We start from the raw sequence: 12,902 nt of genomic DNA on the forward strand, positions 1-12,902 counted from the left end.
TGGTTAAAGTTAGCCATGATCGTGCGTCTGGCTCCGCTAAAGGTGCCAATAACACAGGCCACCACCGGGCCGTCGCCGAAAGTTTCATGGACCGCGGCTGAGAGTTTCATGGGCCGTGGCTAAGAGCTTCATACAGCATTATACGCTGTACAGAAAAATCGATTGCCCCGAAGAAACTTCGGCGCCTTTTTTACTTGTTTTTATTTATAATCAATCTGTGGTAAAGCATTTGTTAAATTTCATGTAGAATAACAATAGTTATGAATTGTAATTTGAACTATTCGAAATAACAGGATTAACTGTCTGACAACCATTAATGAAGTGGAAGAAAGATCAGCTTTTATGAATTGACTGATTCATTCCAAAAGCAACCAGTTGTCAAAACAAAAATGGCCATCGACTCGAGGTGAAAACGCTTCTGAAAATTTTTAAGAAACAGAATGTATGTTTCGTTGGCGTTTTACGCTAAATGGCGATTCCTATCGTTCCCCTGCAGGTGAAGCCACTCATGTCAAAAAGAAAGCCAAAAAGTATTCTGTATAATACAAAAGATTACCTTCATTTAAAAGGTTTTAATACGTGAGTTCAAAGCAGTAAAGAAAGGTTTATTTAAATGCCTGTTTTGTTCAGAGTTGCGATCATTAGTCTGCATTAAAAAGGTACACGGTAATGCTTGGATGCGATGCAATTAAGAAATGCTAATTTATATACCTGTTTTGTTGAATAAGAGAGAGAGAGAGAGAGAGAGAGAGAGAGAGAGAGAGAGAGAGGCCGTTGACAACTGAGAATAAGACTTAAGTGTTAATGGCTCAGCTAATTAGCTTTTCTGTTTGCTCTTTTTAGCAAAGTAATTCACGGAAAGGTATTATGGTAATACTTGGAAAAAGCACTAATTTACATAAGTGAGGTTTGGTGACAGAGAGGAGAGGGATTTCTTGCAGCTGATTAACAGCAAATAAGTCAGCGCCTTTATTGTTGATTTTAAGTAATATATAGTTAACAGGAGTTCTGTTTCAAATTTCGCTTGGTCTTCATTATATCAGAAACGTAGATTCTCAAGTCCCAAGAGAAATACGAGTATACCCAACACTTTGTCAATCGTTAGGAATAGCTGCGATTCATCCTGATCCATACGTACTTATATATATGTATATATATATGTATGTATATATATATATATATATATATATATATATATATATATATATATATATATATATATATACATATACATATACATATACATATATATACATATTTATATTATATATATACATATGTATGGATTTTATTACATCTCTCTGACATTTTTTATCCGCAAAAATTAAGCTACAAATTTAATTCAATATCCAATTCGCTCTACCTCGGAAATAATACCGTATCTGTCTCTGAATTTAGTGACTGGTGCTTTGTATTCTCGTGAATGATACCGTACGTATGACCAAACGCATAAGAACGCATCCCCATGCGTAATTACACACGCACACACAAATAATATATAATATATATAAATATATACATATGTGTGTGTGTGTGTGGGTGGGCGTGTGTTTGCGTGTGCGTGTGTGTATGGAATTGTATGCAGTTAATTTTCTTGAGCAGTATTTCTTACTTTTAGTGACTTGATATTGTTGTTGACAGTAATGCCCCTCTGGGTACATTTGGAATCTAAATATTATTTCATCGTTGTAGTTTTGTACTCTCAGTACGGAGGCCTTCTCTCTCTCTCTCTCTCTCTCTCTCTCTCTCTCTCTCTCTCTCTCTCTCTCTCTCTCTCTCTCTCTCTCTACTTCTTGGCTATCTGTCTCACGCGCCTCCAGCGCTATAAGTCACCTCCGGATCTTTTGAAAAATTGGTTCGACAGAACTTTCAACGTATGCCTCAGCGTCTTTTTTTTTTTCTTTTTTCCCCTCACCGGGAGAGTTTCCTTATTGGATGTTAGGCAGCGAGATTTTCCTCTTTATTTATCGTCCCTCAGATCTGGAATGCGATTATGCCCGAGAGTCAGGTTTGAGAGACGCGAGAGAAGGACAGATTTTAATTGGAGGAATAGTTTGGAGAGGAGAATATACTGAAAATTCATGAAGCAGGGCCACTTGCTTTAAGAATAGATAACCAAAATGAAAATGAAAAATTCCGGAACCAAGATAATATGAAGTGAAGAACGCTTTATGAGCAATGGTTAGGAATTAGGTCTAAAGAAAATTAAAGCGGAATTTCATGTCCTGAAAGAAGTTGATAAAAATAATGTTAGCATTTTTTCAAATTAAAATGGAATAATTCCAACTAAATCCGAAAAGCAAATCTCACAGTGATTTGTCTTCTTCATCAAAGAAGGACTTTCCCCAGTCCTTCGGCTGAAGATTCTCTCATTAGGTGATTCTCGCATGACTAATTTATGTTCGCATTATGGAAATTCTATTACGGAAGATGCAGTGTCTCAACTCCTCTCCTGCTCCGACTTATCTTTCTGCTGAAAAGTGAGTTTGCCGTTGCTTCTCTGCGATGGCCGCTGATTTGCAGGAGAGACCTTAACAACCATTCAATCCTGCTGTGAACACCAGATTACGTATGCACCATGAACAGTAATGCCCGATGGAGCCATTCGTTCATTCATTTTGTTATGGTATACAAGCTTAAAAGCTGATTTTACTTTTTCAACCGTCTTAACTATACATAGGAAACCGTGAGTAATTTATACAAAATGAATTACCCAGAGAGGGAGCTTTTAATGAAAATTAACTGGGCAGCACGAGGAAGACCTGTTGCTTATAAAGACAATTTATACTGAGGAGAATCCGTGTTACATTCAGTTTAAAACCAATGATAATATGAAAAAGTAAATATTCTCTCTCTCTCTCTCTCTCTCTCTCTCTCTCTCTCTCTCTCTCTCTCTCTCTCTCTGCTGTAGGTCCCGTTGCTAGGTAACCAGTTGGTTTTTAGCCACGTAAAATAAGTCTAATCCTTCGGGCCAGCCCTAGGAGAGCTGTTATTCAGCTCAGTGGTCTGGTAAAACTAAGGTATACTTACTTCTCTCTCTCTCTCTCTCTCTCTCTCTCTCTCTCTCTCTCTCTCTCTCTCTCTCTGTATGTATGTATGTATGTATGTGCAAACGCCCATATTTATATGCATGAAATTACATACGACCTCTCTATATCTGCTGCTCATTTCTTCCAAGTAGTTTCTTTTTTCTATTAGAATTTTCCTGCAAACCCTTCTGATCCAAGTCCCGAAAGGAGGTCAGTCAATTTTTTCCAACGCATTCTGGCGCGTTACAGCCAACTGTTATCGACAGAAAACCTTAATTAAACCGAAGGCGTGACTGATGCTAGTGACGATGCGCGACGTCCAGGAAAGAATTGAGTTTCAAGTGTTTGTGTGTTTGTGCGTTTTGTAAGGACGAATAGAGCCCGTGACATCAGAAAGTTAAAAACGTTCGAAAATAAAATTATTAACAGAGATTCTGAAACTAAAACCGTAATCTCTTATATTTGTTTCTGGATGAAATCTTGAAATTCATATCTACATTGTCATTGGGTTTTAAGCCTGGGCAAAGAGACCTTACAGACCTTACAGACCTTACAGTTCGTTCGGGTTGCCCCAAGTCCCTCAGTGTGAGGCACCTCTGATGTCTACCAGAGAATTGCTAATGCATCTTCCGGTATATTTTGCATCTTCCAATCCTGGATGGTCTGGGATGCATCTTAGATATTTGTCGAGCTCATTCTTAAACACATCTACGCTCATTCCTGATATGTTCCTCAGATGAGCTGGTAGCGCAATGAATAGACGCTGCGTTATCGATGCTGGTGCGTGGTGGATTAATGTCCTGTGTGCTTTCCTTAGAGAGAGAGAGAGAGAGAGAGAGAGAGAGAGAGAGATTACTCACTTATCAAGTTGCAATCAAAATACTCGTACTGCTGTTACTTTTCCATCACTATGCATTTAATAACTTCATCTTTCATTACTTTTTTAATTAAAGTAAATTTTCCATCTTGAGAATGAAGTCAGACTGAAACGATACTTTCCGCCGGTGTAGGGAAGTTAATACCATAGTCAGTCAGGGGAGAGTCATCTGCTTAACAGAATCTAATCCTTTTTTGGTTGAATAATCGAGGGAAACACTCTGATAGGAAAATGGACGGTATATATGTATATATATATATATATATATATATATATATATATATATATATATATATATATATATACATATACATGTTGTTGTTATAGTTTATCCGGATAAGTGAGATACATTTGTAGACTCAAAGTGTTGGCAGGAAGGATTTATTTTCAAGTGATGGGTGCAAAACGAAACAAGGCAGAGAGAATAAAAGTTAGCCAAGCCGGTAAGAGCACATTTTTGCTGTTAAAACTAGACGGCTTAGTGTAATAGCCAACGAATTTTGCTCCGTTTTGTAGCAGGAGCGCTGAAACCCATTGGCCTTCCGTACTCTTGCACCTGATTCTTAATATTTTTGCTTGGGCTTCATCAGGCGCATGCGCAAAGCTTCTTTGCAAAGTGAAATTCCAACTGGATTAAGTGGGAACAAAGGAAAGAGTAATGAAAGGCGTGTTAAAGACCTTATACAAGTAGTTGAAATATAAGGAGAATAAACAAAAATAAATATACGGCGGCAGACGGTAGAAGATAAGTTCAAGTACTTGAGTTACAAAGTTAAATAAAGAAGGCCCTTAGGACATCCCCTTGAGTGGTGCCCTTAGGGCGGTACTGAAGTTCCTTTGCAGTGTCCATCCATCTCTCAGTGGCTTTTCCTCCAGCTTTTTACTTCTCATCCAGTCCGCTTCTTTCCACGTTGCTGTTTAACTTCTTTAATTCTATCTTACTTTAGCTTTTATCAGTGAAATAAAAACAGTCTTCGGTGTTTTTTAGCTATCATATTTAGTTGTTTTTTATAATCTCCAAAGAGAATGCCATTATTAAGTGAGTAGTAATTGCACGGCACTTATAACGTACCGAGTATAATGTGTTGCACTAATTGCTTAGGTGAGGGGTTTGTGATAGTTAAACGTGGAGTTCATTACCCGTAGACTGTGTTACACACAGAGCAAGTTTGGGAGAAAATAAAGAATAGGCACATCAAAACTGAGGTTTGAAAGCAACAAGAATGTTGATTGGAAAGCAAAACGAAAGAAAAGCGCGGTTGCTGCGTCGGATAAAGTTAAAAAATACGAATAGCCGAATGTTCGCTTCTCTGATGGTCGGTTTTTTTTGGGGGGGGTTTTGTTTTGTTTCTGTTTTTTTTTTGAGGGGGCTTTTGTATCTTTCCCCAGTTACCAGATCTACTGAGATTTTCTTTTATCGTTAGCATTCATACGTTTCACTTTCTGATTCCCTTTTCCCTAGCTGCTGCTGATAATCTGCATCAACATCAGACCCTCAACAACATTAAGCGTGAGGAGAACACCAACCGTCCAACTAATAATCAGTTTTGTACTGAAGCTTAATAGTGGTACTACAGCAGCTCTCCCAAAGGAGGGTCGCCATGCCGATATTTAGGGCCAAGAGGCTTAGTTTAATGTACAGAGCTAATGACCTTTGTATCTCTCCTCCAGTTGATGTTATCCCAGTATCAGAAACTTGTTGCCAAAGAGTAGATCTGCTAATAGCTAACCCAAGTAGAAACTGCCAAGTACTACTGTTGTGTTGGTGCTCCATAAACTGTACTGCTGAAGTTTCTAATGCAACAACACATCTCAGACGCCAGTTGTGATGTTTTGTTGCATTTGTTGTGACTTCTATTTAAACACTGATAATATTACGATGGAAATATTTAATATTACAAGTATTTTAGATTTATAATCATTATACAGCTCTTGATGGTAGTATTGTTTGCATTTTAATTATATTCAAAGTCTTTATTATTATTATTATTATTATTATTATTATTATTATTATTATTATTATTATTATTATTATTATTATTATTATTATTATTGTGGTAAATCATTCCAGGAACATACAAATGTATATAATTTACTGATCTTTAGAATTTTGTGGTACCTTCGGCCTTGTTTCGAATTATGATTAGTAATAAACAAGACAATGACACTCTTACCTAGGAAGCCTCAATGCAATAAGTTGACCAAATGAAAAGGGAGTAAATAGTAAAGAGAATAGATTTATACTGAAGCTTTAAACTGCAATAAAAAGATCTGAATACACATTATTCTTTAAAAATTGAAAACCAAATTATTACATGTTATAAAAAACAAAATGCTAAAGTTATATATATATAAATATATATATATATATATATATATATATATCATATATATATATATACATTATTACTTTATATATATATATATATATATATATATATATATATATATATATATATATAAATATATATATATATATATATATATATATATATTATATATAAAATACATATATAAATACATATATACATATATATACATATATATATATATATATATATATATATATATATATATATATATATATATATATATATATATATATATATATATATATATATACTGTATCTATATATATGAGTAACTAAATGAAAACGAATAAAGAAATAAAAGACAAATAAAAAAATAATGACTCGGAGGCTGAAATGCTTTAAGGATTATGAAACACCCAGCTTCTTGACTACCCTGGCCTGGTATCTAATTCCCTTAACCTATTCGTCATCAAGTCATTCTATTCCTATGCTTAAGGTATTCAGTTATGTAGGGATCACTCACAACAAATTACAGCCATTTATATCTGTAGCCCGTTCTTCATCGTTCCCATTTGTCTTTCGCAACAGCTCGTTTAGAATTATATATTATTCTGTCAGAATAGAACACTGTTTATTTCTTGCACCAGAAGGAATGAACAAAAGAAGGAATTTTTGAAAGAAAAGCAATGTGAAATAATGAGGTATCATGACGTGTATGATGTTTGCTCTTCATCAGGAAAAACGAGAAACAGTCGGGAAGAGGCTGTGACGATGTACGGAAAGGGTTTTGAAGGCTTTCACTTACTCCTTTTTTTTTTCGAATGGCATTACTAAATAGATCTTCAAATCCTTTCGTAGCTCGTTCGTTCTATGGCTTTACTTGCAAGGGAACCCGTATTACGATGATATCGAGTTTAGAATTACGTAAAAGATTCTACAATGACGCACGACACACAGTTCGAATTACAATTTAACACGAAAGGACAACTAAAGGTTTTAGTGAACCCATAGCTGGAACGATTATAGTATCCCCATCTGATATTGTCAGGATTTTGGAATTTTTTAATAGGTTGAAGATGGTTAAACCTTGACTGCCGACTTAGTAAGAGGCAGTGTATGAGACATGTACGTCATAATGTCTCTCTGTTCGAGAAAACTTTCATAAATATAAGCAAAATGATGAGAGAGATTTTGTATAGAACTTTCTTGCGCATGAATATCTCGGGTGATTCTAGTGTGGATTACATAACGTATTACTCTAACGAAACAGCTAAGCCACAGGGCTCGCCTGAATGATTCGTTTGTTCAAGAGGCGTGAAAACTTCAGACTTGTTAGATGGGAAAAGACCACAAGGAACAAAAATAAACAATAAACAATGCAATTATGGGACCAAAGGGAAGCTTTAGTGCGTCACCATAGGCACACTGTGCGCGGTAACCCGGGCCCCCTCCTCTCAAAGGAAATTGTGCAGTGGAAGACAGATGTAATGGAGTCTGTAATGGTATCACTATACCTTCACTATATATTCGCATGTAAAATTAGACCTCTCTCAGGCTGTACTCGTGCCATGGGGGAAATTCATGGTGGTGGTCGTAACAGACGTCGTATCTGCCGTTTATTGCATGTCATTTCTATGTGTGTGTGTGTGTGTGTGTGTTTGTATGAGAGAGAGAGAGAGAGAGAGAGAGAGAGAGAGAGAGAGAGAGAGTCAACCTGTCTGCAAGGACGAAGGTAATTTTAACGTAATTCCCATGTCTTGTTAACAGATCCGCATAGCTTAAGTATTAAAGGTTTATTTTGTATTCAGATTTAAACAAAAAATCAACTGATAATAGTCTTATTTTCATTTCTCTCTCTCTCTCTCTCTCTCTCTCTCTCTCTCTCTCTCTCTCTCTAGTAATCTTCTGGAAACAAATTACAACCATTTCTACCTCTGCTCTGTCCGTCTTTCCTTGCCATTACCCTTCTGCAATTTTTTGTTCTTTGAAGAGAGCTTCCTGCGCAATTCTTTTATTTATTCTTGGCCTTCCTGTAAGTATCCCTGGGCATGTTCCCAAAAATTTAGTATCTAAAAGGGTCGAGGTGTAGGTTGTTTTGAATACATATTTAGCTCAAACCATGGTTTCAGCCTAAGTCGTTCTTTGTAATTACAGTTAAGGAACAGACATTCCAGCTACTTAGTTTGGAATTGCTTTTTATATGCTTCTGCTTCATTTAGAATGAAATGAATGTTAGCGATGTAACTGAGGCGCTGTTATCTAAATTGTACCTTGCTCATTGTTCAGCACGTTTTTCGGTTAGACGCAGACTGACAGACAGATAGAATGCAAGTGTCATGATATTTTTATTCTTTTTCAGACCTCGTCGCGCATACTTTTAATTTGCTTATGTGAAAGTGAATTTGTGATTATTTATATACTTTCTTTAAAGCAACTCTCTCTCTCTCTCTCTCTCTCTCTCTCTCTCTCTCTCTCTCTCTCTCTCTCCAAGCAGTTCCTTTCAGACATGAGTTTCTCTCTTCTTTCGTCTAGAATCTCTCTCGTTCCCCCACCCTCTCCCTAGCAATTCCCATCTGTCAAGGGTCTCACTCTTTCTCTTTTCTAAGCAATTCCCGTCGAGACTCTCTCTCTCTCTCTCTCTCTCTCTCTCTCTCTCTCTCTCTCTCTCTCTCTTTTGCTCCTGTCGCTCCCTGTCGTTATGATCTCGCTCTTTCTTTCTCCCCTCTCTTTCTCTTTCCTAAGCAATCTCTCTCTCTCTCTCTCTCTCTCTCTCTCTCTCTCTCTCTCTCTCTCTCTCTCTCTCTCTCTCTGTCGTTATGATTCTTCTAGCCCTTCTCTCTCTCTCTCTTCTAAGCAATTCCCGTCGAGACCCTCTCTCTCTCTCTCTCTCTCTCTCTCTCTCTCTCTCTCTCTCTCTCTCTCTCTCTTTGCTCCTGTCGCTCCCTGTCGTTATGATCTCGCTCTTTCTTTCTCCCTCTCTTTCTCTTTCCTAAGCAATCTCTCTCTCTCTCTCTCTCTCTCTCTCTCTCTCTCTCTCTCTCTCTCTCTCTCTCTCTCTCTCTCTCTCTCTGTCGCTCCCTGTCGTTATGATCTCTAGCCCTTCTTTCTCCCTCTCTTTCTCTTTTCAATCTCTCTCTCTCTCTCTCTCTCTCTCTCTCTCTCTCTCTCTCTGTCGTTATGATTCTTCTAGCCCTTCGTCTCTCTCTCTCTCTCTCTCTCTCTCTCTCTCTCTCTCTCTCTCTCTCTCTCTCTCTCTCTCTCTCTCTCTCCCTGTCGTTATAATTCTTCTAGCCCTTCTTCTCTCTCTCTCTCTCTCTCTCTCTCTCTCTCTCTCTCTCTCTCTCTCTCTCTCTCTTCTCGTTATGATTCTTCTAGCCCTTCCTCTCTCTCTCTCTCTCTCTCTCTCTCTCTCTCTCTCTCTCTCTCTCTCTCTCTCTCTCTCTCTCTCCCTGTCGTTATGATTCTTCTAGCCCTTCGTCTCTCTCTCTCTCTCTCTCTCTCTCGTTATGATTCTTCTAGCCCTTCCTCTCTCTCTCTCTCTCTCTCTCTCTCTCTCTCTCTCTCTCTCTCTCTCTCTCTCTCTCTCTCTCTCTCTCTCTCTCTCTCTCTCTCTCCCTGTCGTTATGATTCTTTCTAGCAGTTTCGGAACTCTCTCTCTCTCTCTCTCTCTCGTTATGATTCTTCTAGCCTTTCCTCTCTCTCTCTCTCTCTCTCTCTCTCTCTCTCTCTCTCTCTCTCTCTCTCTCTCTCTCTGTCGTTATGATTCTTCTAGCCCTTCGTCTCTCTCTCTCTCTCTCTGTTCTCTCTCTCTCTCTCTCTCTCTCTCTCTCTCTCCTGTCGTTATGATTCTTCTAGCCCTTCATTTCAGTCTCTCTCTCTCTCTCTCTCTCTCTCTCTCTCTCTCTCTCTCTCTCTCTCTCCTTCGTTATGATTCTTCTAGCCCTTCGTCTCTCTCTCTCTCTCTCTCTCTCTCTCTCTCTCTCTCTCTCTCTCTCTCTCCTGTCGTTATGATTCTTCTAGCCCTTGAGTCTTCTCTCTCTCTCTCTCGTTATGATTCTTCTAGTTCCCCTCTCTCTCTCTCTCTCTCTCTCTCTCTCTCTCTCTCTCTCTCTCTCTCTCTCTCTCTGTCGTTATGATTCTTCTAGTCTCTCTCTCTCTCTCTCTCTCTCTCTCTCTCTCTCTCTCTCTCTCTCTCTCTCTCTCTCTCTCTCTCTCTCTCCCCTGTCGTTATGATTCTTCTAGCCCTTCCTCTCTCTCTCTCTCTCTCTCTCTCTCTCTCTCTCTCTCTCTCTCTCTCTCTATCTCTCTCTCTCTCCCTGTCGTTATGATTCTTCTAGCCCTTTCTCTCTCTCTCTCTCTCTCTCTCTCTCTCTCTCTCTCTCTCTCTCTCTCTCTCTCTCTCCCCAAGAAATTCTCTTAAGTCAATGTTCTTTCCAGAAAGCCGTTACGATTCACAGCGCTCTTACAGTATTTACATAATGCTTTTCGAACAGTGGTAATCTTGCGTTCATTACCTCGGACGTTCCTTTCAACCGCGCGTTTATATGATTATTGGGCTTCTGATGAGGATTTCTTTGCCGATTTTTTTTTTTTTTGGCGGGGGGGTGGGGTGTTCTGTAAAAGAAAACTATTGAGATGGCTCTTTCTGTCCGTCCGCACTTCTTCTGTCCTCACTTTTTCTGTCCGCAGTTTTTGTGTCTACTCTTTTTCTGTCCGCACTTTTTGTCTTCGCCCTCAGAGCTTGAAAACTACTGAGGCTAGAGGGCTTGAAATTGGTATGTTGATCATTCACCCTCCAATCATCAAACATACCAAATTGCAGCCCTCTAGCCTCCGTGTCTGGCACACGCTATAGGACACGCCACCACCGGGCTGTGGCTGAAAGTAACTTGGGCCGCGGCTCATACAGCATTATACCGAGACCACCAAAAGATAGATCTGTTTTCTGTGGCTTTGATTATACACTGTACAGAACACTCGACTGCGCCGAAGAAACTTCGGAGCATTTTTTACATGTTTATTTAGTGAGAACGGGAGTTGGTTTGCAAGATTTAAGACACTCGACCGGTTTGTTTCGAGTTATTTTCCCCTTCCATTTTCTATGCTTCTTATCATTAGTGCTAATATTGAATGAGGGAATGATAATATTAAGATAGATTAGTATTATTAATAACTAATAAAATTAATGCTAATTATAGTTATAATAATTGAAATAGCAATGAAAACTACTTAATCTAATCTTAATCGTTTTTTCAATAATAATAGCAACTCTTTCTTTTGGAATGGACCAATTTTTTGGTTCTGTAAGATATTCTATTTCATTTTTGTACAAACTTTTCTTCCCTTAGTACCAACTTTGTTTTATTTTGCAAAAACTCAATTTTTAATTTTGCTTTTGTAACCATTATTATTAAATAATGGTTACAAAAGCAAAAATAAAAATTGATCCGTAGCAGGTTCAGTTTTTACCGTAATCGACTTTATTATTATTATTATTGTTATTATTATTATTATTATTATTATTATTATTATTATTATTATTATTATTATTTATTATTATTATTATTATTTTCTTTTTCTCTTTTTTCTGTCTACACAGTATAACCAGCCTTCCGGGTTACTCCCTGCTGTTATAGGAGTCGAGCATTTTTCTTTTTATACGCCCTGTATCTAGTAGCTAGCTCTTCTGCATGAGATCCTAGAGCTACTTCAGCTTAAGTTTACCAAGTCTTCTCTTGAGGGATTTTGGTACTGTGCTCCTGTGATTATGGGCAGTACCTCTGCTGGCATATCCTATAGCCTCCTCAATTCAATTCGCAGGTATTGATGATTTTTTTTTTTCTCTCTCTCTCTCTCTCTCTCTCTCTCTCTCTCTCTCTCTCTCTCTCTCTCTCTCTCTCTCTCTCTCCTCCTCTTTGGAGTCCCACGGTACTGCTTTGTTTTGTGGTTTCGTCGATCAAAGCCAGGCCTGCCCTGATACTGCGGTCCCAGAGCGATTTTGCCTGTTCGTTTTCTACTACTCCATCAGATTTGTTCTCGCTCCACTTGTTGCTGCGTGATATCTGATATTTTTTTGCTCAGACTCCAGTGGAAGGCTTTGGCCACTGCATCGTCTCTCTTTTTATACTGGTTCTGTGCTAGTGCTGGGAACTTGCTTGCAGTGTGATTTACGGTCTCCTCTTCTGAATTGCATTCCTTCACTTGGATAAAATATTGGGTGTCGTGTGTTGTTCTTTGTTTGCATCTTGTTCTTAGGGTCTGATCTTGTGGTGCTATTACCAATCCTTGTTTCTTTTTGTGTTTCCTCTGTACTCATTGTCACGTTCCATTGCTGGATGATTCCTTAGTTTGTTTCATGAAGTGTTCATGCGTCGGTTTCCTGGCCCTATATTCTGTTTTTTAGCTGTTCTATCTTTGCAGATTTCTGGGTCATCGTCCTCCTTAATCAGGTCTACCTCCCATTCTCTTCTCAGCCATTCCTTTTGATCTATGTTGCAGAGCTCTGCCTTATTCCAGCCACTATTCTAGTACTGAATCTGATTATTGGCACTGCCCAAGTGTTCATGACTTTCACCACGTTTCCAGAGGTTTATTTTTGGCTTGAATATTGTCTTGATTCTCTGCGTGTATTGTTTCCTAATCTTTTCCTTCGTCATTGGTGTTTTATTGCCTTTCCTGAGGCAG

This window comes from Macrobrachium rosenbergii, chromosome 36, assembly GCF_040412425.1.
Source record: "Macrobrachium rosenbergii isolate ZJJX-2024 chromosome 36, ASM4041242v1, whole genome shotgun sequence".
NCBI classification, from domain to species: domain Eukaryota; kingdom Metazoa; phylum Arthropoda; class Malacostraca; order Decapoda; family Palaemonidae; genus Macrobrachium; species Macrobrachium rosenbergii.